We start from the raw sequence: 27,052 nt of genomic DNA on the forward strand, positions 1-27,052 counted from the left end.
GTTCTAAACAATACAGTGATTTCACCCGCCTTCGCTAGCCAGACAGCGCAAGACATACGCAGAGACTTCCGAAGAGAGAACATGGAGTTCCGGACGGAATCAGGATATGTTGATGGCATACACGAAATGGTCGCATCCGTTGGCTTAGCTCAAGCGCAATTAATGAGGAGCGTGGAGGAAATTAGGCAATTGGGGAGTGCATTAAACCAGCGAATTGATAATGTAAGGCACAGTATTCCACCCATAGCTGCACTTCAGCCTCCTCCGAGTATGCCTGGACTAGATGCTCACTCCAGAGCAGAGCACCAAGTTATGCCGCCACCACCAAGATTTGACCAAGCTAGGGAGTCCGGCCAATGGCCAGGTTTCCGCAATCCGCCACCTTTGACGGGGCCAGGAACAGCAAATAGGCCACCACCCAACAACAATGCTTATACACATGAGCGCTTCAATCGCTATGTAACGCAACCACCAGAAGGCTTTTGGCAGTCTTCACTAAATACGCCTTATTACCAGATGTCATCCCAAGGTCCAAGACTGGATCTGCAGAAATGGGGAATAAAGTTTGACGGCAGCGACAAGACGATGGATGCCGAAGACTTCGTGTTCCGAGTAGAATCAATGAGGCAAGATTATGCATATCCTTTCGAAGCATTGATTAAAAATTTTCCACAACTGCTAGATGGACCCGCTTTAGATTGGTACTGGCAGCAGCGAAGAATTGCGCCTTTCCAAAGCTGGGATGATCTGAAAAATGCCTTTTTGTGCCAATTTAGACGATTCGAGAGCGAATTTCAGATTCAGAAGAGAATTATGGACCGTCGTCAACAACCACATGAGTCTTTTGAAGATTTCTTCAATGCTGTGTTGAAACTTAGGAATCAGCAGAGGTTTCCGTATTCGGAACGTGACCTAGTGGAGATAATGAAGGGCAATTTGAAATCTAACTTGGCAGCTCTGATTTTTCCCATAAAACTCCAGGGCTTGAACCACTTCAGACAGGAAGTAAAGCGTGCAGAAAGCATGTTGGCTAACCAGCGGCAAGCCTACCAACAAAGACCATTCCAAGCTCCAAGAGTACATGAGCTCTACCTTGAAGAAGCAGATATGGAGACGGTGCATGAAGCGGTGAACCTAGAGGTGGACGCCTTGAAAGACACTACCAAGTACACGTGCTGGAATTGTCGGAAGTCGGGTCACAGCTACATAGAGTGTCCTGTTCCCATAGGTCGAGTTTTCTGTTTTCGATGTGGTAAAGAGGGAGTCGTAACGCCCAAGTGTCGGAAGTGTCAGGGAAACTTGACACGGAGCGCGTCTCGTACTGCGGAGGCGCGTTCGACACAAACGGAGACCCCACCGCAGTAGAGGATTCCAAGCAGATGACCAATATTTCGAATTCCACACCTGTCAAGATTCTGACCAATCCGTCGCCGAAACCTTCTAATCCTGAGGGTCGTATTAGGGAGATAAAGCCATTACATGTGCGTAAGAAGGAGTACGAGGAGGCGAGAGTTAGGATTTTTGGTCAGGTTTCTACGAAGGTGAAGAGAGCGCGAGAGCGTTACAAGCGCAGGAAGCAGATTCGCCATGCGATTGCTTCCGCGTCTTTATATGAAGGTGATGATGCGAGGCTCTATACGAAGATTCAAATCCAGGGCGCTGACATAGAAGGTTTGCTCGACAGTGGAGCCACGGTGTGCTGTCTAGGTGAGGATTGCATCGAATTTACGAAGAGAGTTGGCATTAAAGTCCAGAATTTCTATTCTCTCATTAGCACCGCTGATGCGACCCCGCACAAAATGGTTGGCAAATTCAAGGTTCCAATTGCCTTCAATAACAGAACCCGGGAAGTGACCTTCTACCTAGTACCCACTTTAAAGAAGAAGCTATTCCTCGGAGTAGACTTTATGAAGGCCTTCGGCTTGTTTGCCTCGGTGGAAAGCCTCACCACCAATAATGTTAGCTTGTGTGATGAAGCCGATGATGGGGCTAGTGATGACAGAACTGCTCATAGCCTATCTGGTCTACAACGGCAACGTTTGGAGATGATAGTGGCAAAATTCCCTTGCTATACAAAAAAAGGCTTGGGACAGACTAAGTCTGAAGTCCATTCCATCGATACCGGCGACGCAGTACCAGTGAAAAGTAAACATTACCCAGTCTCACCAGCAGTGCAAAAGTTGATGTACGCGGAGCTGGATAGAATGTTGGGCATGGGAGTTATTGAGCCTAGCGAGAGCGCTTGGAGCCACCCGGTAACTCTTGTTCGCAAGGGCGAGAAGAACCGGATGTGTCTAGACGCGCGGAAGCTCAATGCGCTGACAGTCAAAGATGCCTATCCGCTCCCGCACATCGAAGGTTTGCTTAGTCGACTGGGTGATACATACTTCATTTCGAGTGTCGACCTGAAGGACGCATTCTGGCAGATACCTTTAGATCATGCAAGTAGAGAGAAGACAGCGTTTACAGTGCCGGGGAGACCACTTTACCATTTTACGGTCATGCCTTTCGGGCTGTGTAATGCGGCTCAAAGGTTGTGCCGTTTAATGGACAAGGTGATCCCCTCAGCGATACGTGACCGTGTCTTTGTCTACTTGGATGATCTGCTGATAGTATCACCAGACTTCGACACCCACCTGGTACTGCTGGAACGTGTGGCGGAATTGTTGGACGAAGCTGGGTTGACTATCAATGTAGCCAAGTCCAAATTCTGCTTCAAAGAGCTTCGTTATTTAGGCTACATTGTTGGTGGAGGAGAGCTCAAACCGGATCCGAGCAAAGTGGATACTATAACCCGGTTCTGTTACCCGAAGACGGCCAAGCAGGTGCGTAGTTTTACGGGCGCAACTGGGTGGTATAGGAGGTTTATACCAAATTATGCTACCATCGCCGCTCCTATTTTTGAGACCCTAAAGAAGGGCAGGCAGTTTGTTTTCACTAATGAGGCGAAAGTGGCTTTCGACAACCTGAAGAACGCCTTGGTTACCAGTCCTATCTTGACACATCCTGATTTCGATAGACACTTCTATGTGCAGTGTGATGCCTCAGACCTTGGAATTGGAGCGGTCCTTTTCCAAAAGGATGAAGAAGGCGGAGAGCATCCCATAGCTTATTTTTCCCAGAAGCTGACATCAGCCCAAAAGAATTATTCCGTGACGGAAAGGGAATGCTTGGCCGTGGTAATGGCGGTGAAGAAGTTTCGCCCCTATATTGAACTGATGCCGTTCACCATTATCACGGACCATGCCAGCTTGAAGTGGCTGATGTCGCACAGGGACCTGACCGGACGTTTGGCTAGGTGGAGTTTACATCTCCAGTCCTTTTCTTTTGAGGTGGAGCATAGGCAGGGGTCGAAGAACGTCGTACCAGACACGTTGTCCAGGTATAATATGGAGGAATTGTCCACGGACTTGGAGGCTTTAATTGATTTAGACTCGGACGCCTTTAGGTCAGGTGATTATATCGAGCTTATCACAATTATTTCGGCTAATGCGGAGAATTTGCCAGATGTGAAGGTTGTGGACGGGTATGTTTACAAGAGGACCCGACATTATGATGGCATACCCATCAACGAGGACTTTTCCTGGAAGCTATGGGTTCCCCAAGAGTTGACGGCGGACATAATTAGGAGATCTCACTGTCCACCGCAAGCTTCACATGGCGGTTTTCACAAAACCCTGAGAAGAGTGAGGGAATATTGCTATTGGCCGAACATGACCACTCAGGTTAGGGAATTTGTGCAGAGCTGCGAAGTGTGTAAGTCCACGAAACCAGCCAATACTACCCTTCGTCCTCCAATGGGAAGGGAGAGCCTGACAGAAAGACCATTCCAGAGAATCTATATAGATTTCCTAGGCCCATACCCTCGATCTAGGAATGGGAATGCTTTCATCTTTATCGTTCTAGACCATCTAAGCAAGTTTGTACTTTTGAAGGCGATGGCCAAGGCCAGTGCCAAAAATGTTATAAAATTTTTGATTTCTGAAGTCTTTCACAAATTTGGTACGCCCGAGACCGTTGTGTCAGACAATGGGCAACAGTTTGCCGCCAAAGAGTTCCAGGAGTTGATGAAGAACTTCGGGATCAGCCACCTAAGAACGGCTACGCACTCTCCTCAGGCTAATGCTTCGGAGAGGGTGAATCAGTCCATCCTGGCGGCTATACGTTCGTACTTGAAGGAAAGCCATCAGGATTGGGACAAGCATTTGTCTGAGATAGAGTGCTCGTTGCGTTCCTCAGTGCACTCTTCAATAGGGGTGACACCTTATTTTGCCTTGTTTGGCATGAACATGATAAATCATGGCAGTGTGTACGTCCTGGCGAAGAGGTTGCAGTTGTTGAATGATCCCGAAAGTGAGGTCATTCCGAAGTCGGTTAGGCTGGAGCTAATAAGGAAGACCGTCAGAGATAACCTACATAAGGCATATTTGGGCAACGAGAAGAGGTACAACATCCGCAGTAGAGTCGTCAAATTTATACCCGGTCAGGAGGTGTACCGAAGAAGTTTTCAACAAAGCGACTTCAAGAACCAATTTAATGCGAAATTAGGGCTGAAATTCCACAAATGCCGGATAGTCAAACCGGTTGGTAACTGCCTCTATGAGATAGAGGATTTGAAAGGCAAGCCTTTGGGAGTATACCACATGAAGGACTTAAAGCAGTAGGAGGTCTTAAAGGAAAACTCGATTTCATAGTTCCACAGTTTTTCACACAATTTGTGGTTACATGATATGTAACCCAGACTTTTTTGTTTGGCGGCGTTTAAGAGAAGTATAACCTAGTTTCGACTATGTTTTGGTATTCCTCATGATAAGGGCAAAGACCGTATACGATAGAGAGGTACGGTCTGCTTAGTCTTTCTAATATCGTGGAAGTGGCACGGTTTAGGCGCATGCAAGATCGCATTTCGAATGCAGCGTTTTTTTTTTACCAATTCCTCTTTTTGTCCATTCGCAAATAGAAAATCAATTTGCAAATTATTACGAAATTACCCTCAATTGTTTTTGAGAAAGTTTGTAAAATATACAAATAGAAATCGGCTTTGTCTTTTGACACCGGTTGTTGCAGGTGTGAGTGACTAGTTTTATTTGATGGAGAAATTGCAGAATGTAAACATCATACCACCAGAAGGAGATGGCAGCATCACGCAATTGTAAACCTAATCTGTGAGACCTACTAGGGGACGAGACCAGGCATTCTGATGATCTTGCATAAATTCCAGAAATCTTTGGATATGGGTCTTAACCTGACTATTTCCAGCTAATATTTTTTTCTTTTCTCTTTCGCGGTGATAGAGGAGAGTATGGTTCGATTATTGGTGCAGGAGTGCTTTTTATCACGATTAGTTGGCGGATTATCTGCAGCTATTCTCTGTGGTTTGGGTCAGACGATTCCAAACCCAGATTTTTCGGTGGTGATGGAGAGGAGATACCATATACTCATATAGTATTGGTGAAACGACTTGTCTGTTTTCTTTAACAGAAGATTGAAGACCTTATCAGCTTCAGACATAGGCCTCCGGGTACAATACACTGCTACGACAACGACAACAATAACATAGGCTGGGATTACCCTTGGTCATTGTTTTGAGTTTTTTCTTAACCCCTCCCAGGACGAAAAGATATGGACCTATTTCCTACGCTATATCTACCATATACAGGGATGAAACACTTACCGTTTTTGCCTTAGTTATCCTTTTTCGATGCGAGACAGGAGATTATGGCATTTGTGGGTGAAGAGGCGGTCTGGATCCTTTGAAGATAGCCTGTAATTAAGAAGAGGAAATAAGGTATTAATGGTTGCGAATGGAAGTAGGAGAGGAAGTATTTCATACCTTACTTTAGGTGAACTTACAAGCGTCTAATGTCTGATGCTGAAAATATAAGAGACAATAGTGCAAATAGGATATGGTTTGTTTGGCCTGGGGTGAGACAGACGGCTTCACATAGGGTTTCGGATTACTCATGCGCAAACGAACGGGATGTAGGTCTACCTAATTCTGATTATGTTCTATTTTTATGGTATTGCCACCAGATACAGAGGGCCCAGGCCAAACGTGACATTTTTCCTCCATATGTTACTTACAGACCAAGAGATCGGCGATGAACCATCTACACCAGGCATCGGAGATGAGCGCTAGAGCCTCGTAACCAGAGTACCGCAAAAGCTTTCCTCAAGTGGGGATTCCAACGTGGGCGGACGTTTCGGGGCTGCCAACTTGTGACTTGTCATAGACCTCCAGAGCCTGCCCCCTGTGCCCCACTGAAGCTATGACATTAGGCTGCACATCGTAGTAAGGGAGAAAGACGGTAAGGACTATGAGCTGCCCGAGGACGATTATGGCGGTTGGAATCCCAGTGTGAGGAAAGGCACGAGGCAAAGTCACCCAGGTGAATAGGCCGAAACCACAGTATCCGGTGACGATGACTCTGGCACACATTCCCGAAGTTGGTGGTCAAGAGCACCGCCAATGACTTTGAACTGGTAGACGATCTGGGAGAAGTTGTTGCCACAGGTGATTTGGGGCCCAGATATATATATACCGGTGGATAGTTGAATCAGGTTATGATTGCAAAGACCCAGGGGCTGGCGCTTTTCTTCTGGATATGCTTTTGGTTCTATGGCTCATTGATTTCGCGTAATAAACACGCGGCGGGTATAGTAGGTATGACAACTTTCTGATCATGGCGGATTTTACACGATATTTAGGGCGGCACGGCCATATTCGCCAGACAAACAAACCAGTATGGAAAGGAGATAGAGAGGGGAAGCACTTACCTTATTGGTCAGATGGGGCTGGCAGGCGATTTTTGTTAGTACCTAGGGAATCAGAACGTTATCACTTTGTTAGACGATACATTTATTACCTACCTTGCTCACCTGATTTCCAGTGGGAGTCTTCCAGCCTTTGGTGGTAAAGCCCTGGGTTTAGCTGTTGTTGTCCTCTAGTTTTTCCTTGGAATCTGGAAGGATAGAAGAAAAACGATAATTTTTGGCAAAGAAAAAAGAAGATCAAGCAAAATAGAAAGAGACTTTTTAAGTGGCGTATGTTTTGCTAATAGAGTTAAAATTCTGAACCGATTTCGGTGTGGTTATTCACTTTGGTTGATACTTTTTACGAAGGGAATTTTTGGAAATTTTTAAAGTTTTTAATTTTAGTATTTTTTGTATTTCGTAGTTCCGTTGTGTTTGATTTGGACAATTAAATTGCGTTTGAATCCGTTTTTATCTAGTTGGTTACTGAGATCGGTATATTTATTTTAATTTTTTATTTTTCGGGTTTTTTATTGATTGTTATTAATTTTCTTTGATTTTTAATAATTTATTTTGTTGTTTTACTCGGTTTGCAATATATTTTTCCTTTGTTTTTTAAATTTTTGTTTTCACGAATTTTTAAACACTTACAATTTTGTTTCTAGTTTGGATTTTTAACTTTTGAGAAAATAATTTGAAAGATTTTTTTTTTTCAATTTTTAGTTTTCGTTAAAATTTGTTCAGTTTTTAATTTAATTGTACATAGCTAAAACGTCATAAATGTTCATTTTTTTTTTTGTTTTTGGCAAAATTTTGTTTCATTTTTACTTGTTTTTATTAATTTGTTGGAGTAATTCCTTTATTTCACAAACATTTAGTACAATATTTTTGCTTTTCTTTGGTTTTTATTTTTCTTGTTCATTTACTTTTCTTAAAATTTCAAAGTTTTTATTAGTTTTGGCACAAATTGGGTTAAATTTTTGTTGGGTTTTGTTAGGATTTTTTTTTTCTCTATTTCCAATTTAATTTTTCTCCAACACTTTCACCTTTAAGTTCATCGAACTTGCAGTCTATTCTATTCACAATAGCTCTTTCTCACATATTAATTTTTTTCGTTTATTTTGATCTTTTTGGGATCCACAGGAAGAAGAAGATTTTTGAGTTTTTCAATTTATTGTGCTCTTGATTCTACATTTGCTTTTACCATTCTCTCCACACACATAAATTCAGAATAATGGCGTTTCTTCTTTTTCTGTTCTCTTTTGACACTAGGTTCGTTTAGTACCCCCACCTCCATTCATAATGAGGTACCGCAACCTCACACGATAGTTCTTATACTATTACACTACGCACACTTATTGACACACAGTAACAGCCACCTACACATGTAATTGGAAGCTGGTTCTCATCATGAGGCTTCTAATTTTTGGATCTGTAGCGTCTTTTTCGCACACCATCAAAGGACATATGTGTCCATATATATATATATATGTCAGGGCACAATTTTTTCAACCATTATATTTTTGGCTAGTGGGTTTTTTGTTCTTGTCTGTCTTAAAGGTACAGTTTTCAATTTCCATATTGCAGAACCACATATGGACGTTTGAATTGGCACTTTTACACGCATACACGCACTCACAGGGAATATGTATCGGTATATATATATTTTTTGTTTCTAATTCGAAGCACACATGAATTTTGGATCTTTGCAATTATTAATTTTTTTTTGGTATTCTGACTGATTTTTTTTTTTGTTTATTTGAATCAGGCCGACCTCATTTATGCGGCTGAGGCTGTGTTTTTTTTGACAATTGTTTTAAGGCACAGATTTTCACACACAATTTAGGTATTTTGTTATTTACGTTATTACGCCTTTTTAGAAATTGGTTTGGTTGGACACAGGCGTTTTGAACATATTTATGGCGATCTTACAATCAATTATTTTCATTCATTTTTTTTTGCCATATACACACACACACACATAACTTTTTGGCACTGAATCTGTTCCTTTTTGCTAAATCAGAGAGAACTCAACACTAATAGTTAGCACGGCACATACATTATTTTTTTTTTTATGATTCACTTCCTATTTTCAAACCATTTTATTTAATTTTTTTTGTAAAATACTTACCATTGAATTTTCTCCAACATGGCCGGTCCGCTTGTTGCTGCTTTTATCACTTTAATTAGGAATGACAGTGTTCATTCTTTTGTTTTAACGCCGTTACGGGGTTGCGGCCGCTCATACGGGAGGCCTACCCTATTTCAATGAATAGACACGTACGGCTGTCATTGGTAACTGCTATCAATTTATCGTTCTTAAGGGGCGTATACACTATTAGATATGTTTTTTTGCAGAAAAAATTTTAAATATGATGGGAACCAGAGTAGGTTTACATAGAAGATCCCATAATAAGTCAAGGCAGTGAGAACCGGAGTAGGATCGTACACAAATAGCCACAGAACGAAGCTTTTGGGCATAAGTCGGCTGAACGATAGGTCGTACAAACATTGTATTTTTGATGGTAGAACTATAGAAGGTAGTGCTCGAATAATGTAGGGATTGCAGTGCAGATACATTTTAGGAATTGCCGCTCGGATTTATACGATTATTGAACCAGAGATATCCTAGGAATTTGCACGTTTTTCCCTCCCGTCCTTTGACAGTGATGTTCAAAGGATGGTTGGGTTTGTCGCGTGCGCCTTAATGTCGCTCGAAGCGCCACCTGGCGGACAATAGCGAACTGCTTAGGCATGAGCCACGATCCCTGCCTGATTGACAGTAGGACAGTTGGTGTTGTGTTGTCATTTGGCCCATCAGAGGAAGTTCTGGCTGGGAAGAGCGCCATGATGGACCAAATGACAGCATATGCCTCTGCCCTAAGAAGGAAAAATCTTTCTTTTGGATTTTGACTGTGCAGCAAGCCGGAGGTGAGCCGAGAAGACAACTGGAAGTGAGCCTAACGAACATAAAAAGTATAAGAAAAGTGCAGCTGCCGCCGTGTAGTGTTGGTGTTGTTGTGTTGTATTGCTACAATGACTGCATAGCAAGTGCATGATAACCCATAAGAAAAATACCATAGTGGGATAAAACCTCTAGAAGCCCAAGATTGAAAAGGGCACTTTTATTTTAAATTACAAACATGAAAAATTAACTGAATTCCAAAAAAAAGGAGAAACAAAAAAAATATTAAAAAAAAAAACAAAGAGGAAAACCAATTTAGAAAATTTCGAATCCTTTATTACTGAAGAAAAAAGAAATTGCAACAGCTAAACAAAAAAAAAGCATCTTACAAACTGAATTACCAAATAACCTTAAAATTACCATAAAAACTATTCTTAAAACTACATTAATACCTAACTCTAAAGAGTGAAAAAAAAGGAACTGAATTAAAAACACTTATTGGAAAATAAATTTCAAACTAAAGAAAGAAACTTAATTATAAACTTAACAAAAAAAGGAAAAAAAAGACTGAATAAATAACTAAAGCTTAAACTAAAATTTTGAATTAAAAGTAAATAAAAAAAAACGCTGCTCGCCAACGGCTCATCTCCTCTGCACCAGCGTGGGACCTCCTTCAAAAGCGCTCGCAGACCGCAGTGCTCCAGGTGACGGCTTACATAGACCCTTAACTCGTTATACTTAACACTAAACATTCGGACGGACGGACGTACAGATTATCTAAAAATAAAAAGAGAAAAAAAAGAAATTAGTTTTTGAAAAGGAAGGCATTTTTTTATCTAGGATACTTATTTTTTTTGTTATACCATCCACAGTATTATACGGTATTTACCCTTCCCCAATAGATAGAGCTCTCTCTAGGCAGGTAGGAAGTCTCCATAGGGATCTTTGTTCCAAGCTAGTACTTTGAAGATGCCGTCCTTTCGGGCGTGGTAAAGGCCTAAAAGAAGAAAAGAAAAAAAAATCAGATATGAAATAAGAAAACTAATTCCAAATACCCCTTTTATTTTTTTATAATACCCCTTTTACTTACCTTGAACTTTACAATATTCGGACGGACATAGACGGACAGACGGAGTAAGCTGCCATTGTGGGCACAGCCTAACTTACTCAGCGGCAGGAGCCCCGAAAGAAGAGATGGGATGCCATTAGATCTGTTTGAAGCTAGCCATACCCACCTAATGTTTCGAGTTTCCTTTTTTATTATGATTTTTGGATGATGCCTCTTGTTTTTCTGAATTTTTCATGTGGTCATCATAAATTAACCATCTTTTATAAATAAAGGAACTACCTGAAATGTTTGTAACGTTTACGAAAAGACGATGAATTTTATTGAAATCATGTAGATCTTGAGAAGAGGGAGATGGGAAGGGGGTGATAAGGTGAAGAGGTAGGTACGGGGCAACTGACTTGAAAGTTGCTATGGTGGAGCTCCGACTCCAGAGGGAGGGCATTATCCTCGCCAGAACACCAGGCGAGAAGGCTTCCAAAAGGTAGGTGTGGTGCTTCCTCATTTTTATTTAGACATCTTAGGTTAGTAGTTTCTTTTTCGGGCCAAACATCCCTTTTCTTTTACATAGTAAGCCTGGCATGTAAAACTTTTTGTTCCTGCTCATGTGACACGCTTGCGCAAAGAACCACCCCATCCGGCGGGCACTAGCCGCGCATACGCCACCATGCCAGCACAGCGACAAGCGGTCAGGAAATTCTTGCATTTATTGGACCAGGACAGGACACTTGTGAGGTATTTTTCTTAGATAAACGTCAATTTATTGACCCGAGAGTGAAAATGCTAGAGGAGGAGCCATTTGTATATCCGTCATCTCCGTGCCGCTGGACAGCTATCACAAACTACCTTGCAATCCAATGGCAGGCCGTTGTACGTATTGCATTGGCCCGATGGAGTCTTTCAGTGTACAACAACAACAACCGTGCATCATCCGTGGCGCCAAGTCACGCAAAGCGCTGGTTCCATACAGAATCTCTACACTGATGCTGAAGAACCTGGAGTCGATTACCTAACAACTACCCTCAGCCTACCTGTACACTATTATGGTACCCGATGTTTGGAAGATGGGCAGTCTAATCCCGCTACTGAAACATGAATGATGTGAGGATAAGGGAGCTTTCTATTTGGTCAGACTAATTTGCACTATTTTTTCTAGTCCACTGTGCGTTACTTGTTTAACTGCCCAGCTAGATCCACTCAATCCCATGGCAGCATCTTCCCTCCTTAACAAATTCAAAGGAACGGCATTGGTTTCAGCGTAGCTCTTCGATGAAGATGATTCCATCAAAACACTTAAGAAACCGACAATTGCTCTTCACTTGGTGTCTAGAAGTTTACAACTTTTTATTTTTTAAGATTTTCCAGATAATTCCGCAAATTTTGCACTTTCCTTCTAAAGGCCGTTACTATATTTTTAAGGGTTTTGATGGAATCATCCTCATCAGAACTACGATGAAAATTTGTGCAAATTAGTCTGCCAATTGTGACCGGATACATACATATATCTTTAATGAAACCACAGTGTCCGTAGCCGCCGCATTAGCAAATAGAAAGCTCCCTAAGCCTTACATCAGTGGTCGCAGCAATTTGTCTAGCCACAATATCCAGAAGCATTAGGTGGTTAGTCCAAGGTTCCTTTGTCATCACAGCAAGTGCTACTGCAAGGGACTTGAGAACGTTGTTTCTACTTTTTTATACGATGATGGCATGTAAAGCAGTTGTAGTCATATGCAGCCTTCGAAATCCTCTGGAAAAGTACGCGAACAGACCTTATGTCATGCTTGAAACAAAGATATGTTTATTTATAGGAAATGGCAGTTGCCCAACAACAAAATATTGAGTACACTATCTGTCAAAATCAGTGATTATTGCAACTCTGATTTTTGTGTATGTTACTAGTTCGCGCCATTTTTGTGTTTGTTGTGTTCTGGATCATAACTATTATACACACACACAACCAAAACTCGTTGAAACTTGGTGCACTCAGCGAGGAAAAGTTTAGGGTACTCTAGCTGCCAATTATGTCATGGTACCAGTCCGTACCTATTAATACTTGATCATAATACAATTTCTTTTTATTACGCTACGTTCTACGTTAGTCCAATAATTCGATATAGGTAGCCAGACAGCTTATTAATCAGCTGACACCCTCTCACAATTCATTGCGTTACGTGATGGTGTCACTATTTGGGAAATCAAATCGCGTTTCTCGTCAAAATAGAATAATACGTCGTCGAGCGGAATATCTTTAGTGTCGTTTCTTTTTTTTTAAGTAATTTTAATTGGCATTTTGTTTAAAAGGGAATATTTGTGCGTTTTTAAAAAAACTATTTGAAAATATCAATAAAAATATATTGCAGTTATTAAAAACAACCCACTATCCTGCAAGCTACTTTCAAAATTCCAAAAAAAGTTTGCGAAGCAAACGGGAAGCGCAGTCATAGCGACGTTATTTGGCTGCTGCTGCTTTGCGTTACAATGTAAAACAAGACATTTTTGCAAAAAAACCATACAAAGCCTGAAGATTAAATATATTTGGAAAAATTTTATATTTTTGATAAGTGTACATTTTGTGAAATTTGCTGTGATTTTGACCGACAGGCCCAAAACAAGATTGTCAGAAAAACACCAATCTAATTGGAGTGTTAAAAGTAAGTTGAATGCACTACGCTCATACATACATATATGCATCTGTATGTGTTTCCCAATGGAGCTGCTGCCAGAAGAAAGAAAAAAATGTTGACGCAATTTTTGGAAAATTTCAATAACTACTCCTTCATAAAAAATTACGTTCAAACGTTTACCGCGGGGGCTATATAAAATAAAATTATGACGTTTCCAATACTGATGAGGTTGTAAAAAATACATTTAAAAAAGTCGCACGTCTGTATTCTATTCTTGTCTCCCAGCCCAACCCCATTGAAAACCCCATAACTCATGCCCCCCCCCCCACCCTCATTAGTTTTCTTTCTTTTGTTTTTGCCCCCCCCTTGGCATTGAGTCGTCGTTATTAACCGGCCTTTGGTTTCTTTTTTCTTTTGCCTCCACTTCTTGCCGTTTGTTGTTCGGCGGCATTTATTTTGCTTTCTTCTTTGCACTCTCCGTGCAAGCGATTTGTTTTCGAGTTTTCACAAATCCCCTTTCCGCCTCTGCACCGCCTGATGGATATCTTGTGAATTAATGTGTTGTTTTATCGCAGACTTTAATCATAATGCAAACTATTGGTAATGGTTTCGGTAGTTTATTGTGCATTAAGGCTGGGCTTTGTCATAAGTCTCCATATCCATCCATCCACTTGTTGTTGCTTGCTTGAGTCTACGATGATGGTGTCCACATTTTGTGAGTGTTTGAATAGTGGGTAGCAGAAGTCAAGCCGATTATGATTGTGCTATACATGTCTTGCTGTTGTTGTTTTTATTCTTTCCGCTTTCCTTCATTTAGAAGTGTGCCATTGGAAAAGATTGACTCTAGTTGTAGTTGTACATTAAATGAATGGTGCCATCCATTGCTGATGGGGTTTTATGCATGCATTTCCTTTCCTTTTGGTTTTTTTTGTAATCGTTAACCCTGAGAAGTCGTAGATGTTAATTGCTGCATGGAGAACTAAAGCGTGGAACTTAAACATAAAACAATCTAAAACAATCCCATGGCAGCCGGTTGTACGCACCGGATTGACCCGATGGAACCCTCATCGGTTAGGGCTGCCGCCTCAGTGTACGTGTTCGTCTTTCTTCGTCATGGGAGAGGCACATCCCGGAGTGCCTTCTCCGCACGCTTCTGGTCCGTGCCGGGATTGAAAAGAACTCCGGACCCTGGTTCTGTTCGGTTTGCCAGAACCGCCTTCATCAACGGTCGGTGTCGTTGAGGTGTTACCGGTGCATGGAGTGGGTACATTTCCGATCTTGCTCTGGCCTCACTTCACTACGGAAATATAGTCATACTGGCTATGTCGCAAGGTGCTGTGCGAACATAGCCAGCAGTGGGTCACAAGCGTCGTCGTCGGACTATGTAACGCCCCGACCTCTCCCGTACGGCAATTTACGCAGTGTGTATCGGGAAGTGTATCGTTTTTGCAGTTAAACTGCAACGGATTTCGTGGCAAGATCGATGAGATTGTGGACTTTATGAGTCGGAGGAGCATATTGGTCGCAGCGGTCCAGGAGACAAAGCTGACCAACACCTGCAGGTTATAATGTGCTACGTAAGAATCGCTCAAGGAATGGAGGTGGGGGATTGGTCTTCGTAATACACCATTCCGTGCAATATAGACCCATCTCGCCTGCGCATGGCGCTAGTGACCCCTACATGGAGTGCATGGGCATAACAGTCAAGTGCGGTACTGCCGAGATAGAGCTATTGGGTTGCCCAAAAAGTAATTGCGGATTTTTCATATAGTCGGCGTTGACATTTTTTTTCACAACTTGTGCCTCTGTAATTGCATTCTTTCTTCCGTCAGTTATCAGCTGTTACTTTTAGCTTGCTTTAGAAAAAAAAATGTAAGAAAGTATATTTGATTAAAGTTCATTCAAAGTTTTATTAAAAATGCATTTACTTTCTTTTAAAAAATCCGCAATTACTTTTTGGGCAACCCAATATAAAACGTGTACACACCGCCGGTTGGTAGCTGTGTCCCGATTAGTGGCCAGGCTTACAACCCCGACATAAGTGGGTTGCTATCTGGCCATAATCGTCTGGTTCTAGGGGACTTTAATGCGCATCACACGTCATGGCAACGACCAGCGCGGCATAGCTTTGCCAGAGCAGTTTGAAAGCTCCACGTTTTGCACCGTGAATGAGGATGCCCCCACTAGGGTTACGAGGAGGTGTAGCAGCTCGCCAGACATCTCCATTGCATCTCCCGAGTGACGTATCCTGGCAAGCCGTCATCTCTTTGGGGTCAGACCACCTCCCCATAATTCTCACCATCGACCGACTTCAAAACATCTGAGCGCCGGACGTTTATCAATCAGAAGAAGGCCGATTGGGCTGGCTTCAGAGAGTATATCAATCGCCGCTTCAGTAAACTGCCACCCCCTTCGAATGCGCTAGAGGCCGAGAGGAAATTCCGAGACATCATTAACGCAGCAGCCGCTCGCTTTATACCAGCCGGTCGAATACCCCAAGTGCGGCCCAATTTCCCGGCAGTGGTACTCGCAGACGAACGTGATGGGATTCGTTGTACGGACCCCACTAACCCCAGAATCAGTGAGCTGAATCTGGAAATAAACAGGGTAATCAACGAACATAAGCGGAATTTGTGGCTGGAACAATTGGAGCAATGTAACTTAGGCACCGTTGTAGGCAAGCTGTGGTCTACTGTTAAGTCGCTCCCGAACCCCGGTAGACGGGATGACAGGACCTCAGTCACTTATGGCGAAATAACCGTGACTGATCCGAAGAGATGCGCCAGGTTGTTTAACTGTCAATTTATTGTGCATGCCGAGAGAGACAGGGCAAGGAGGAGAGCCATTCGCCGTATTCATATTCGTGGTCTCCGAGCCGATGAACAGCCATCACAATTTACCGTGGGCGAAGTTACGAATATCATCCGTTGCGCCAAATCATCTAAGGCTTTAGGCCCGACGGAATCTCTACATTGATGTTGAAGAATGTGGATTCACCTGGAGTTGAGTATCTTACTACTGTCCTCAACCTGTCTTTGAACACTCTTATTGTTCCCGATATCTGAACAATTGGCAAAGTGATCCCGTTACTGGAGCCTGGAAAGGTCCCGAGTTTGGGGGAGTCGTACAGACCGTTCTACCTTCTCTCACCAAAGACACTTGAGGCATTACTCCTCCAGAGCCTCGTAGGGGAATTTCCATTCGCCGAGCATCAACATGGATTTCGAAGACTGCATAGCACAACAACAGCTTTGCATGCCATCAGCGCACACATTTGCCGTGTCTTCAATCAGCCCCGGCCATGTGATAGGGCGGTCCTCGTGGCACTGGACCTATCGAAGGCATTCGAAATCCTGCAAATCATCACAACTCAAAGCATTATCATCAACATATTCAAAGAACTGCAAAACATTAAGGACTGAAACGTTAAGAGACACGAAAATAAACGCATGATCCGATATACTGGGACAAACAACCTGGTTAGTAACACCGACACAACTACGATCACTAACAAGAACAAAGTCGAGTAAGGATGTAGAATTATGTACAGCACTCAAATGAGTAGGAAGTGAGTTGTGGATAATTTACACATTAAGCTACCTACAAATTTCGCGCACACTATAAGAAGACGACAAATCAAAAGGTTTTTATTGAAATCTCCCAAAATTATGACGTCAGAGTATCTCAGCAAAACATCAGCAACTTCCCTATCAAAGGCCCGAAAATTTCCCCGCGTAAGATATGCAACACCGACGAGAACATTTCTAGAACCAAGTAAAAGTTCTACAAACAAACATTCAAAAATCCCATATTGACTATCACTATTTACGGTAGCCCAAACTGCAAATGCAAATTTACCCATGAACATTCCTTTAAGGAACAGGGGAAAACTTCTCACATATCAATGAGTGCTGTCCGATCCAAGTTTAAGCTCAATGATAGGGGGCGGACATGCTAAGCTAGATTGCTACAATCATAAATTCCAGCAAGTGGTCACTATCATGCAGCGCAGGCTTGAGAGCTCTGTACTTCGTATGCGATCGTTCGTTACCTTTCACTTTTGTTCCTTTAGAGACCGTGTCTTTGCGTCAAAACTATTTTGCTTCCCAAAGGGAGGAGCCTTTCAAGCATCATTTCCTCCACATACAAGCATGTGCTTACCACAATAGCACCACACCACTTCACGCATTCCGTGATCGCCCGGATCTGCAGGCGGAGACGTCGCTAACGCGAGGACGTCGAGTGTGAACATCTTTACCGACAGTAAAATTGCCATAGGGGCAATAACAACCAGGACGGTAAGGTCACGAACAGTCTTGCAGTGTAAGAAGGAGATAACGCCTTCTCTGTGGATGGGAAAATCCGCATCCGCATAACGGAGTAAGGGGAAATGAAAGCGCAGACGACTTGGCGGTGAATGCCACAGGACTGGCATCAATAAACTTGGTTAATCCGAAGCCTTTCGGGTCGACGCAGTCAATGTAAGAAGGAGATTAACGCCTTCTCTGAGGATGGGAAAATTCGCATCGTTTGGGTGCCGGGCCATAACGGAGTAAGGGGAAATGAAAGGGCAGACGATTTGGCGGTGAAGGCCAGAGGACTGCCGCCAATAAACTTGGTTAACCCGAAGCCTTTCGGGTCGACGCAGTCCGAGTTAAGGGAGTGGGCGACGAATGCGCATGCAACATTGTGGAACAGCGAAACGGTCGGTAGGACGGCGAAAATCCTATGGGGAGATCCAGATCGTGAGAAGACGAGGCTATTACTGAAAGGAAGCAAGAAGGAGGTCAGTATAGCTATTGGTATCATAACGGGGCACATAGGACTACGAGCAAATGCAAATTTTGCCCATGAACATTCCACTAAGGAACATAGGACTACGAGCTCACTTATGTAAAATCGGTGCGGCAAGTGATAGCATGTGTAGGACATGCGGGAAAGATAATGAGACATTGGAGCATTTCCTTTGTCATTGCCCGGCTTTCGCGTCTAACAGATACCGGCACTTAGGTGGGGACAAAATACCAGACTTGAACCAACTTTGGGGAGTGGTATTGAAAACCATTTAAGATTTTGTAAGTAGCACGGAATTCCTAACTTAAAATTTTCTTTTTAGAGGTGACTTTATAGTTTTTAGAGCGCACAACAAGCCGATTACTGGCTTAGGGGTATGTCCATAGTGGCATGGGGCGGATTAATATATGCACCCTCTTTTCGACCTAACCTAACCTACCATAATAACAACCCAATCCCATGGCAGACGGTTGTATGTACCAGATTGACCCGATGGAGTCTTTCCCCGCAAGGGCTTCGCCCTCAGTGCACAACACACTGTTGTAGAACAACAACAACAACAACAACAAGTTTTCCCATTACAAAAATACACATGCCATATAGATTTTTCCCATATCAAATGCTATCTAAAGAAATTATTATTTGATCATATATCACGACGTATAATATATGTAAAACCAAATGCTCTTCTATTCGCATACACAGCTGCAGATAACAAGAAAAAGAGAGCCGGTAATAAAATGTCATGCCAATCACCCCTTAATTGTATTCAATTACCGCCGCCAGTACGGCGAATAAAATCGCAATTCCTTCTTTGTTCGAATACACTAAACGTGTGCTATGGCGTTCGCTGGTATGTTTTTGTAATTTTTGGGCTATTAACGCCTTTCAAATATTCTTCATGAAAAAGAAGACGTGAAGCGGCGCAAAGAAATAACACAGAGATGAAAGGTAAACTACAGGCCTACAATATCGAAAGCAAAGCAAACAACCCTCCAAACATTTGGAAGTGACTTTCTCACTCCCTCCCAGAATAGTCACTTTTTAGGTCCTTTTGTATGATAGTTTGTAGAGATTTCAAGATTTACAACAACAAAATTCATTACTGTCGGAATTCTATCATTCATGTTTCGCTAATTAGTTTCTCATAATCAACTGTTATTGCTACAAATTTAAAAATAGATTTTTTTGTTGTTGTTTTGGGCGCTAACTCAAAAAACCCCAAACAAGAGAATGTATGTTAACTTAGCCTTCTGTAATGAAGAAAGGCCGGTAGCACAGAGGGATAGCATACGCCTCACAATCGTAAGGTTGGCTGTTCAAATCCCAGTCAGGGAAAATCATTGCAAATAAAATCTTCGATTATTAATCTTGATTTGGAAAAGAAATAAATTAGAAAGAGAAATAAAAATTAGCCTCGCTCTAAAAGGCAAAAAAAAAAACATTTGGCAAATAAAAATTTATTTTTATAAATGACGTTGATAATCGAATTTTACACTTTTTTTAGTCCCTATTTAGTCACTCATGGGTATATATCGCCAAGTGGCACGTTTTCTCCCGTACCGAGACACTAATTAGAGTAAAAAATGATATCGCCTGAGATTGTTTTCCACTTCCTTGAGTGCAGATTTAGTGACTCGCACGATAGAAAATGTTTGGAGGGAAAGTAAACAAAAACATTGCATGTGGGTGGGTGCGTTTTGAAATTTAGCTCCAAATAACACTTACAGTTCGTGTATTGTGGCCATTTTTGACAAAACCTAAAACCACTCAAAGAACACACACACACCCGAACCACAACAATCAAATATTGTAAATTTCTCATAAAGTGTTGGTTGACTTCATAAGTGCATGTTTTCTCTAAATGCTTGAAAGTCTGTGGAAGAGAAAAAGCTTCTTAAAAAGGCCTTAATTAAAAAAAATCGTTATTTCAAATAAAGCCATATAATGAGAATAAGTGATTAAGCATTAGAAAAAAAAATAAATTTAGCAAGCTTAGACACTACTACATACACATAGCGACAATATTCAGTGCGCGAAATAAACATAGGTTCATCCAAAACTACAATGAAACAAGTAAATAGGTGTTAAGTTCGGCCGGGCCGAACTTTGGATACCCACCACCTCGGGTATATAAGTAAACCACCTTTCACCAAAATTCGGTCAAAATTGTATACGTTATGTCCCATAGCGGTTATATCGAAAGATGTTCCGATTTGGACCAAATACTAATAAGTACAAGTCATTGTTCAATTGTGTATAACAAAATATTGATCTTTTTAGTAGCTATATCTAAAAATAAACCGATCTGAACCATATACGACACGGATGTCGGAAAGCCTAATATAAGTCACTGTGTCAAATTTCAGTGAAATCGGATTATAAGTGCGCCTTTTATGGGGCCAAGACTTTAAATCGAGTTATCGGTCTACATGGCAGCTATATCCAAATCTGAATCGATTTTGGTCAAGTTGCAGAAAAATGTCGAAGAGCCTAACACAACGCACTGTCCCAAATTTCAGCAAAATCGGATAATAAATGTGGCTTTTATGGACCTAAGACTCTAAATCGCAGGATCGGCCTATGTGGCAGCTATATCCAAATCTAAACCGATTTGGGCCAAATTGACGAATGATGTCTGAGGGTCTAACACAACTCACTATCCCAAATTTCAGCAAAATTAGATAATAAATGTGGCTTTTATGGGCCTAAGACCCTAAATCGGAGGATCGGTCTATATGGCAGCTATATCCAAATCTGAACCGATTTGGGCCAAATTGACGAATGATGTCTAAGGGCCTGACACAACTCACTGTCCCAAATTTCAGCAAAATCGGATAATAAATGTGGCTTCTATTGGCCTAGGACCCTAGATCGACGGATTGGTCTATATGGGGGCCATATCAAAATACCTGCTTATGGACAAAAGAAGAATCTGTGCAAAGTTTCAGCTGAATATCTCTATTTTTAAAGACTGTAGCGTGATTTCAATAGACAGACGGACGGGCATGTCTAGATCGTCTTAGATTTTTACGCTGATCAAGAATATATATATTTTATAGGGTCGGAAATGGATATTTCTATGTTTTGCAAACGGAATGACAAAATGAATATTCACCCATCCTTTGGTGGTGGGCATAAAAAGCGAGAATGCAGGAATTGATTTACAATTCTTTAGTATTTATGAGGGTGTTTGTTATTATTATAAACTTAACCTTAAATTAATTAGCTTTTTGCATAAAAAACGAAATTATTTAAAATTTCAGGAAATTTGGTGCGCGAAACAATTTAGTTTCAATAACGAATTAGTAATTGATTCTGTCTTCATTGTATTTCTAAACATTGCAAAAAACGTTTTTTTATCGAGTGGACCAAGTTTTGAAAAACTTCTGTCTGTATTTCGGCCAATGCGATTCTTGGGAAGTATTTGAGTAGATTTGTACTGTTTTCTATTAGCAAAAACTTTTCGTTCTGGACCAAGTGTGAGCCAATTTAAAACTTCAATATTTTTGGAAGAAAGACACGGTTTTGTGGATTTTGGCATAATCCTACCGAAAAATTATGTCCGGCCTCATTAATTTTTCACCAATTTCCAACAATAGCAAACAAAGCAATCATTGAGATCGCATCGAAAGAGAAACAAACAAAAATTATAAAATTTAAACTTGAAAATTAAAAAGTTCGGCGGAGCCCTACCGGGACTTGAACCTGTGCACTCTGATCAACAGCGAAAGCCGTTGCCGTTGTCTAGCGTTCGAAGTCATCAATACAACTTCCATACAGATGCACAGAATCATGTGTAAAACTGATTGGAGACCTAACTAGCTCTAGACGGTCCCTCTTGGGTGTGGTTTCATCTAATCAATTTAGCCCTAAAGGACTGCAACAATTAAAAATTCAAACTCAAGTAAAAACATAGATCAAGCCAACACACACACATTGTTAACGAGGGGTAAGGTATATCACCACTCTGCCATGGCCGCGAAGGTATCCCCTTCAGTCTTTGCGACCCCATAATCCGCCACACTTTTCCACTTACCATTCACTCGCATCACCCCATAATGGTAAAACTGTAGCAAATCATGTTCTTTAAAATGACGATTATACAATGGTTTTATTAGTTAAACCTGAGACTAACAAAAAATACATAATTATCATAATAAAAAAAATTTAATGACTGGCCAAAAACAAATAAAATTCTTAATGCCAATATTAAACACTTGCAAAAGACAAAATCAGTAATGGCAACAGTTTCGAATTCTGGACTATGGATTCATAACCCTCAATGCCTCCGGAGCCAGTTATTCTAGCCTGAAACTTTGATTTGAAGGAGCTCTCTAAAATCTAAACAATCAGGTTTAAAATTTGTTTAGCCTAATACCAGTAACTTCAAGCTTCTGAACACCTTACCAGACAACGATCGGCCAAAAACAAATAAAACAAGTAAAAGTGTGCAAAGTTCGGCCGGGCCGAATCTTATATACCCTCCACCATGGATTGCATTTGTCGAGTTCATTTCCCGGCATCTCTTCTTAGGCAAAAAAAGGATATAAGAAAAGATTTGCTCTGCTATTAGAGCGATATCAAGATATGGTCCGGCTTGGACCACAATTAAATTATATGTTGGAGACCTGTGTAAAATGTCAGCCAATTCGAATAAGAATTGCGCCCTTTGGGGGCTCAAGAAGAAAAATAGAGAGATCGATTTATATGGAAGCTGTATCGGGCTATAGACCGATTCAGACCATAATAAACACGTGTGTTGACGGTCATGAGAGGATCCGTCGCAAAAAATTTCAGGCAAATCGGATAATAATTGCGACCTCTAGGGGCTCAAGAAGTCAAGATCGGTTTATATGGCAGCTATATCTGGTTATGAACCGATTTGAAACTTCTTTGACATAGTTGTTGAAAGTAAGAATAAAATACGTCATGCAAAATTTCAGCCAAATCGAATAGGAATTGCGCCCTGTAGAAGCTCAAGAAGTCAAGACCCAAGATCGGTTTATATGACAGCTATATCAGGTTATGAACCGATTTGAACTATACTTGGCACAGCTGTTGGATATCATAACAAAACACGTCGTGCAAAAATTCATTCCAATCGGATAAGAATTGCGCACTCTAGAGGTTCAAGAAGTCGAGATCCAAGATCGGTTTATATGGCAGCTATATTAAAAGATGGACCGATTTGAACCATACTCGACACAGTTGTTGGATATTATAACGAAACACGTCGTGCAAAATTTTAGTCCTATCGGATAAGAACTGCGCACTCTAGAGGCTCAAGAAGTCAAGACCCAAGATCGGTTTATATGGCAGCTATATCAAAAGATGGACCGATTTGAACCAAACTCCACACAGTTGTTGGATATTATAACGAAACACGTCGTGCAAGATTTCATTCCAATCGGATAAGAATTGCGCACTCTAGAGGCTCAAGAAGTCAAGACCCAAGATCGGTTTATATGGCAGCTATATCAAAACATTGACCGATATGGCCCATTTACAATACCAACCGACCTACACTAATAAGAAGTATTTGTGCAAAATTTCAAGCAGCTAGCTTTACTCCTTCGGAAGTTAGCGTGCTTTCGACAGACAGACGGACGGACGGACATGGCTAGATCGACTTAAAATGTCATGACGATCAAGAATATATATACTTAAAGCGGTCTTAAACGAATATTTCGAGGAGTTACAAACGGAATGACGAAATTAGTATACCCACATCCTATGGTGGAGGGTATAATATAATTTAATTTTTTGAATTTTTACTTTTTCCTTTATGTTTCGTGTGAACCTATATTTATTTCGCGCACTGTATTTGTGTATTCTCTGTGTTTTGTTTTGTTTTTTTCATTGGTTTCATTCTTATTTCTATTTGTTTATGAAAAACAAACTGTTTATCGTAAATATTCATTCATTCCAGTTTCAAAGTAGTAACCATATGTTTTTGTTTGCGTTTAATCTGGACAACCACTGCGTGGCTTCCCTTGAATGATTTTTTTCTTTCGGTACTTCACTATTGCAAACGTCAATGTGGTTTTTTTTCCCTGTGGTATGTTTGAATCAAAGAGCGAAGGTCATTTGTTTTGGTAGATACCAAACAAACACATCTGGGAGCTATCGAACGCGTCCGCAATCCCATGGCAGTCGGTTGTACAAAGGTCCGATGTACAACACACTGCTACAACACCAACACCGGATGTGTCCACAGGTTGCGAATAGTGGAGTGCAACAGGAGTAGCTGCAACTGTAGTCGCGGACAATCAGCGGTATGAGTGAGCGATACTGAGTGCCTATACGACAAGGCGAGTTATTGGCGCCTTTAAGTAATCAATGCCCATGATGTTCCCGAGCCGATCGGTCGTATAGACCGGAATGAGCATACTTGGACGCAAATGTGGCTACAACAACAGCAACCTAGTAGGCTTGTTGTGCGCTTTAAATATTAAAAAGTAACTTAAAGAGAAAATCTAAGTCAAGAATTCTGTGCTACTTACAGGGTTAGGTTAGTTTAGGTTCAAAAGAGGATGCGGATATTAATCCGGCCCATGCCACTAAATACTAAAAGAGTAACCTCGAAAAAGAAAATCCAAGTTAGGAATTCAGTGCTATTTACAAAATTCTTAATTGTTTTCCATGCCACGCCCCTAAATCGGTTCATGTCTGGTATTGTGTCCCCACCTAAGCACCGGTGTCTTTTAGCCGCGAAAGTTGGGCAATGACATTGGAAATGCTCCAACGTCTCACAAACTTTCCCTCATGCCCGACACATGCTATCACTTGCCGCACGAATTTTGGATAAGTGAGCTCGTAATCCTATGTGTCTTGTTAGGTTACCGGAAGCTATACTGAACTCCTGCTTACTTCCTTTCGGTCATAGCCTTATCTTCTCACAATCCGGATCTCCCCTAGGATTTTCGACCTACTGACCGTTAAGCTGTTCCACAGTGTTAAATGTGCATACGTAGTCCACGCCCATAACTCGGACTGCGGCGACCCAAAATGCTTCGGGCTTACCAAGTTTATTGACGCCAGTTCTTCACTGCCTAATCGCCTGCTTTTTCATTCGCCCTTACTCCGGTATGGCCCGGCACACAAACGATGGGGCTGTTTACTGTCCATAAAGATGTTTACACTCCCACGTCCTCGCGTTAACACCACACCACCTCACGCCAACTTAGCGAGAAAATCCGCCTAATGGGTAAATAAAACAACTCTATCTCCGTTAAGAGGTATTTTGTTTACCCATTGAGCGGATTTTCTCGCTTACTTTGTATGGAGAAAAATTCTTACTATGTGGCTTGGATTATCCCCGGAATGATAAAACTCAGTGAAACAGTGTCCAACCTCAGTGAAACAGTGTCCACTAAGGACACGGTTAATAGTCCTTCAGTGGATGGCCCCACAAGTGCCATGAACCAGGACCGCCTCACCATCTACGGATATATCTCGAAATAATGGGATCTGCACTCTTCAGCTGCGTGCTCATAATCTTCATAATCCGTAAAAATTGTTTAATAATTTTTAATTTTTAAATGAATGAATAAAACGAAAAATGCGTGAAGACTAGTTCTAAAAAAATTTAAGCTGCTGCCTAATAGAAACCGTTATCAGGTCATACAAACCTTGATCCGATAGAGGTCCATTTTGATCAATTCACTGTTAATATTGTCTTGTACACTGATAAAAAATTCTCGGCTTTCAATGTCCAATGAACGGGAAAGAAGAGAAGGATTCTGTGAGTATTTGCTCGACAGCCGGTAACCTTCTATCCTCGAGAGCAGAGAGGTTGAAGCCAATGGGGGCAACCTATACAGGCTCTTTAAGGACTTTATCCTGCTCAGCAATGGTACTGGCATTCTCATGTTCTCTGGTCCTATTGGGATGAATGTTGTAGGGATGAATGCTCTTTGCCGCTGAAGGGGTTTTCGCACCCCCACGCCCGCTGGGGATAGGCAAGGGAGGGAAGGAGGCATCCGCATCACGATCCAAAATATCGAAACGGTTCTCAGAGAGAATCGGGTATTTGGATTTCGTCTCCAGAATTGACAGGTTCTCGACTGTCATCGTCCCCTTAATCTTATAAGCTCTGGTCTTGGCCGGTCAAGATCTATCAGGGGGAGGGTCGTTCCCACCCCAATTCGAGCACGTATTCTTCCCCAAACAACCGCCTTCCTGATGCCTTAGGTAGCAGGCACGGCAATTGCCCTGTGACTGTTTGCAATGTTGGTGGAAGTGGTTGAAACGGAAGCATCTGTAGCATTGGGCAAACGGCACATATGGTACGTCTTTCATCAATCCATAGGTCCAAAAGGCGATCCGCTTTCTCTATTGTGAGTGACTGATCTAACAGTACTGACTGTTCAGCTGTTGCAATTTTCAACTGTCAATAATAGTTCTATTGCGAGTTATTATTTGATAATTGTTTATGCCATCGTAGCGGAGAAGTTAGCATGTCTGCCCATAACGTTAAACCGGAAAATTGGGAGGTGGTCTGACCCCAAAGAGATGACGGCTTGCCAGGATACGTCACTCAGGAGATCAGGGGATGCAATGGAAATGTCTGGCGAGCTGTTGCACCTCCTCGTAATCCTAGTGGGGGCATCCTTATTCACCGAGCAAAACGTGGACCCTTCAATCTGCTCTGCCAAAGCTATGCAACGCTGTTCGTTACCTAGGGGAGAATGCCATGAAGTGTGGTACGCATTAAAGTCCCCTAGAATCAGATGGTTATGGCCAGATAGTAACCCACTTATGTCGGGGTTGTAAGCTTGGCCATTAATTGGGACACAGCTTCCAACCGGCGGTATGTACACGTTGTTTAGCTCTATGCTATACAATGTGTGTATGTTGTATAGTTCTATGCCACGCTGGTCGTAACCTAGGGGAGAATGCCATGAA

At 41.8% G+C, this 27,052-nt stretch overlaps 1 protein-coding gene and 1 long non-coding RNA gene across 4 annotated transcripts in view; one reads left to right on the plus strand and one right to left on the minus strand.

Annotated features, from left to right (window-relative positions):
* The window catches only part of LOC106095665 (phosphatidylinositol 4-phosphate 3-kinase C2 domain-containing subunit beta), a 191,114-nt gene that overhangs the window by 54,908 nt on the left and 109,154 nt on the right, over positions 1–27,052 (plus strand). Inside the window, exon 1 of one of the 3 annotated variants that reach the window (XM_059363641.1) lies at positions 12,914–13,375. The exons of 1 other annotated variant lie outside the window; for it this stretch is intronic. The gene's annotated coding sequence lies outside the window, so the exon portion shown is untranslated. Of the gene's footprint in view, positions 1–12,913; positions 13,376–18,979; positions 19,094–27,052 lie in introns of those variants that run through there. One more of the 3 variants, XM_059363646.1, reaches the window with a different exon arrangement.
* LOC131995260 (uncharacterized) lies at positions 9,973–11,444 on the minus strand. The gene is made up of 2 exons (XR_009397329.1): positions 10,749–11,444; positions 9,973–10,655 (listed from the first exon to the last, which is right to left on the minus strand). It is a non-coding gene; the product is annotated as an uncharacterized LOC131995260 (long non-coding RNA).

Source organism: Stomoxys calcitrans, chromosome 1, assembly GCF_963082655.1.
Source record: "Stomoxys calcitrans chromosome 1, idStoCalc2.1, whole genome shotgun sequence".
NCBI lineage: Eukaryota > Metazoa > Arthropoda > Insecta > Diptera > Muscidae > Stomoxys > Stomoxys calcitrans.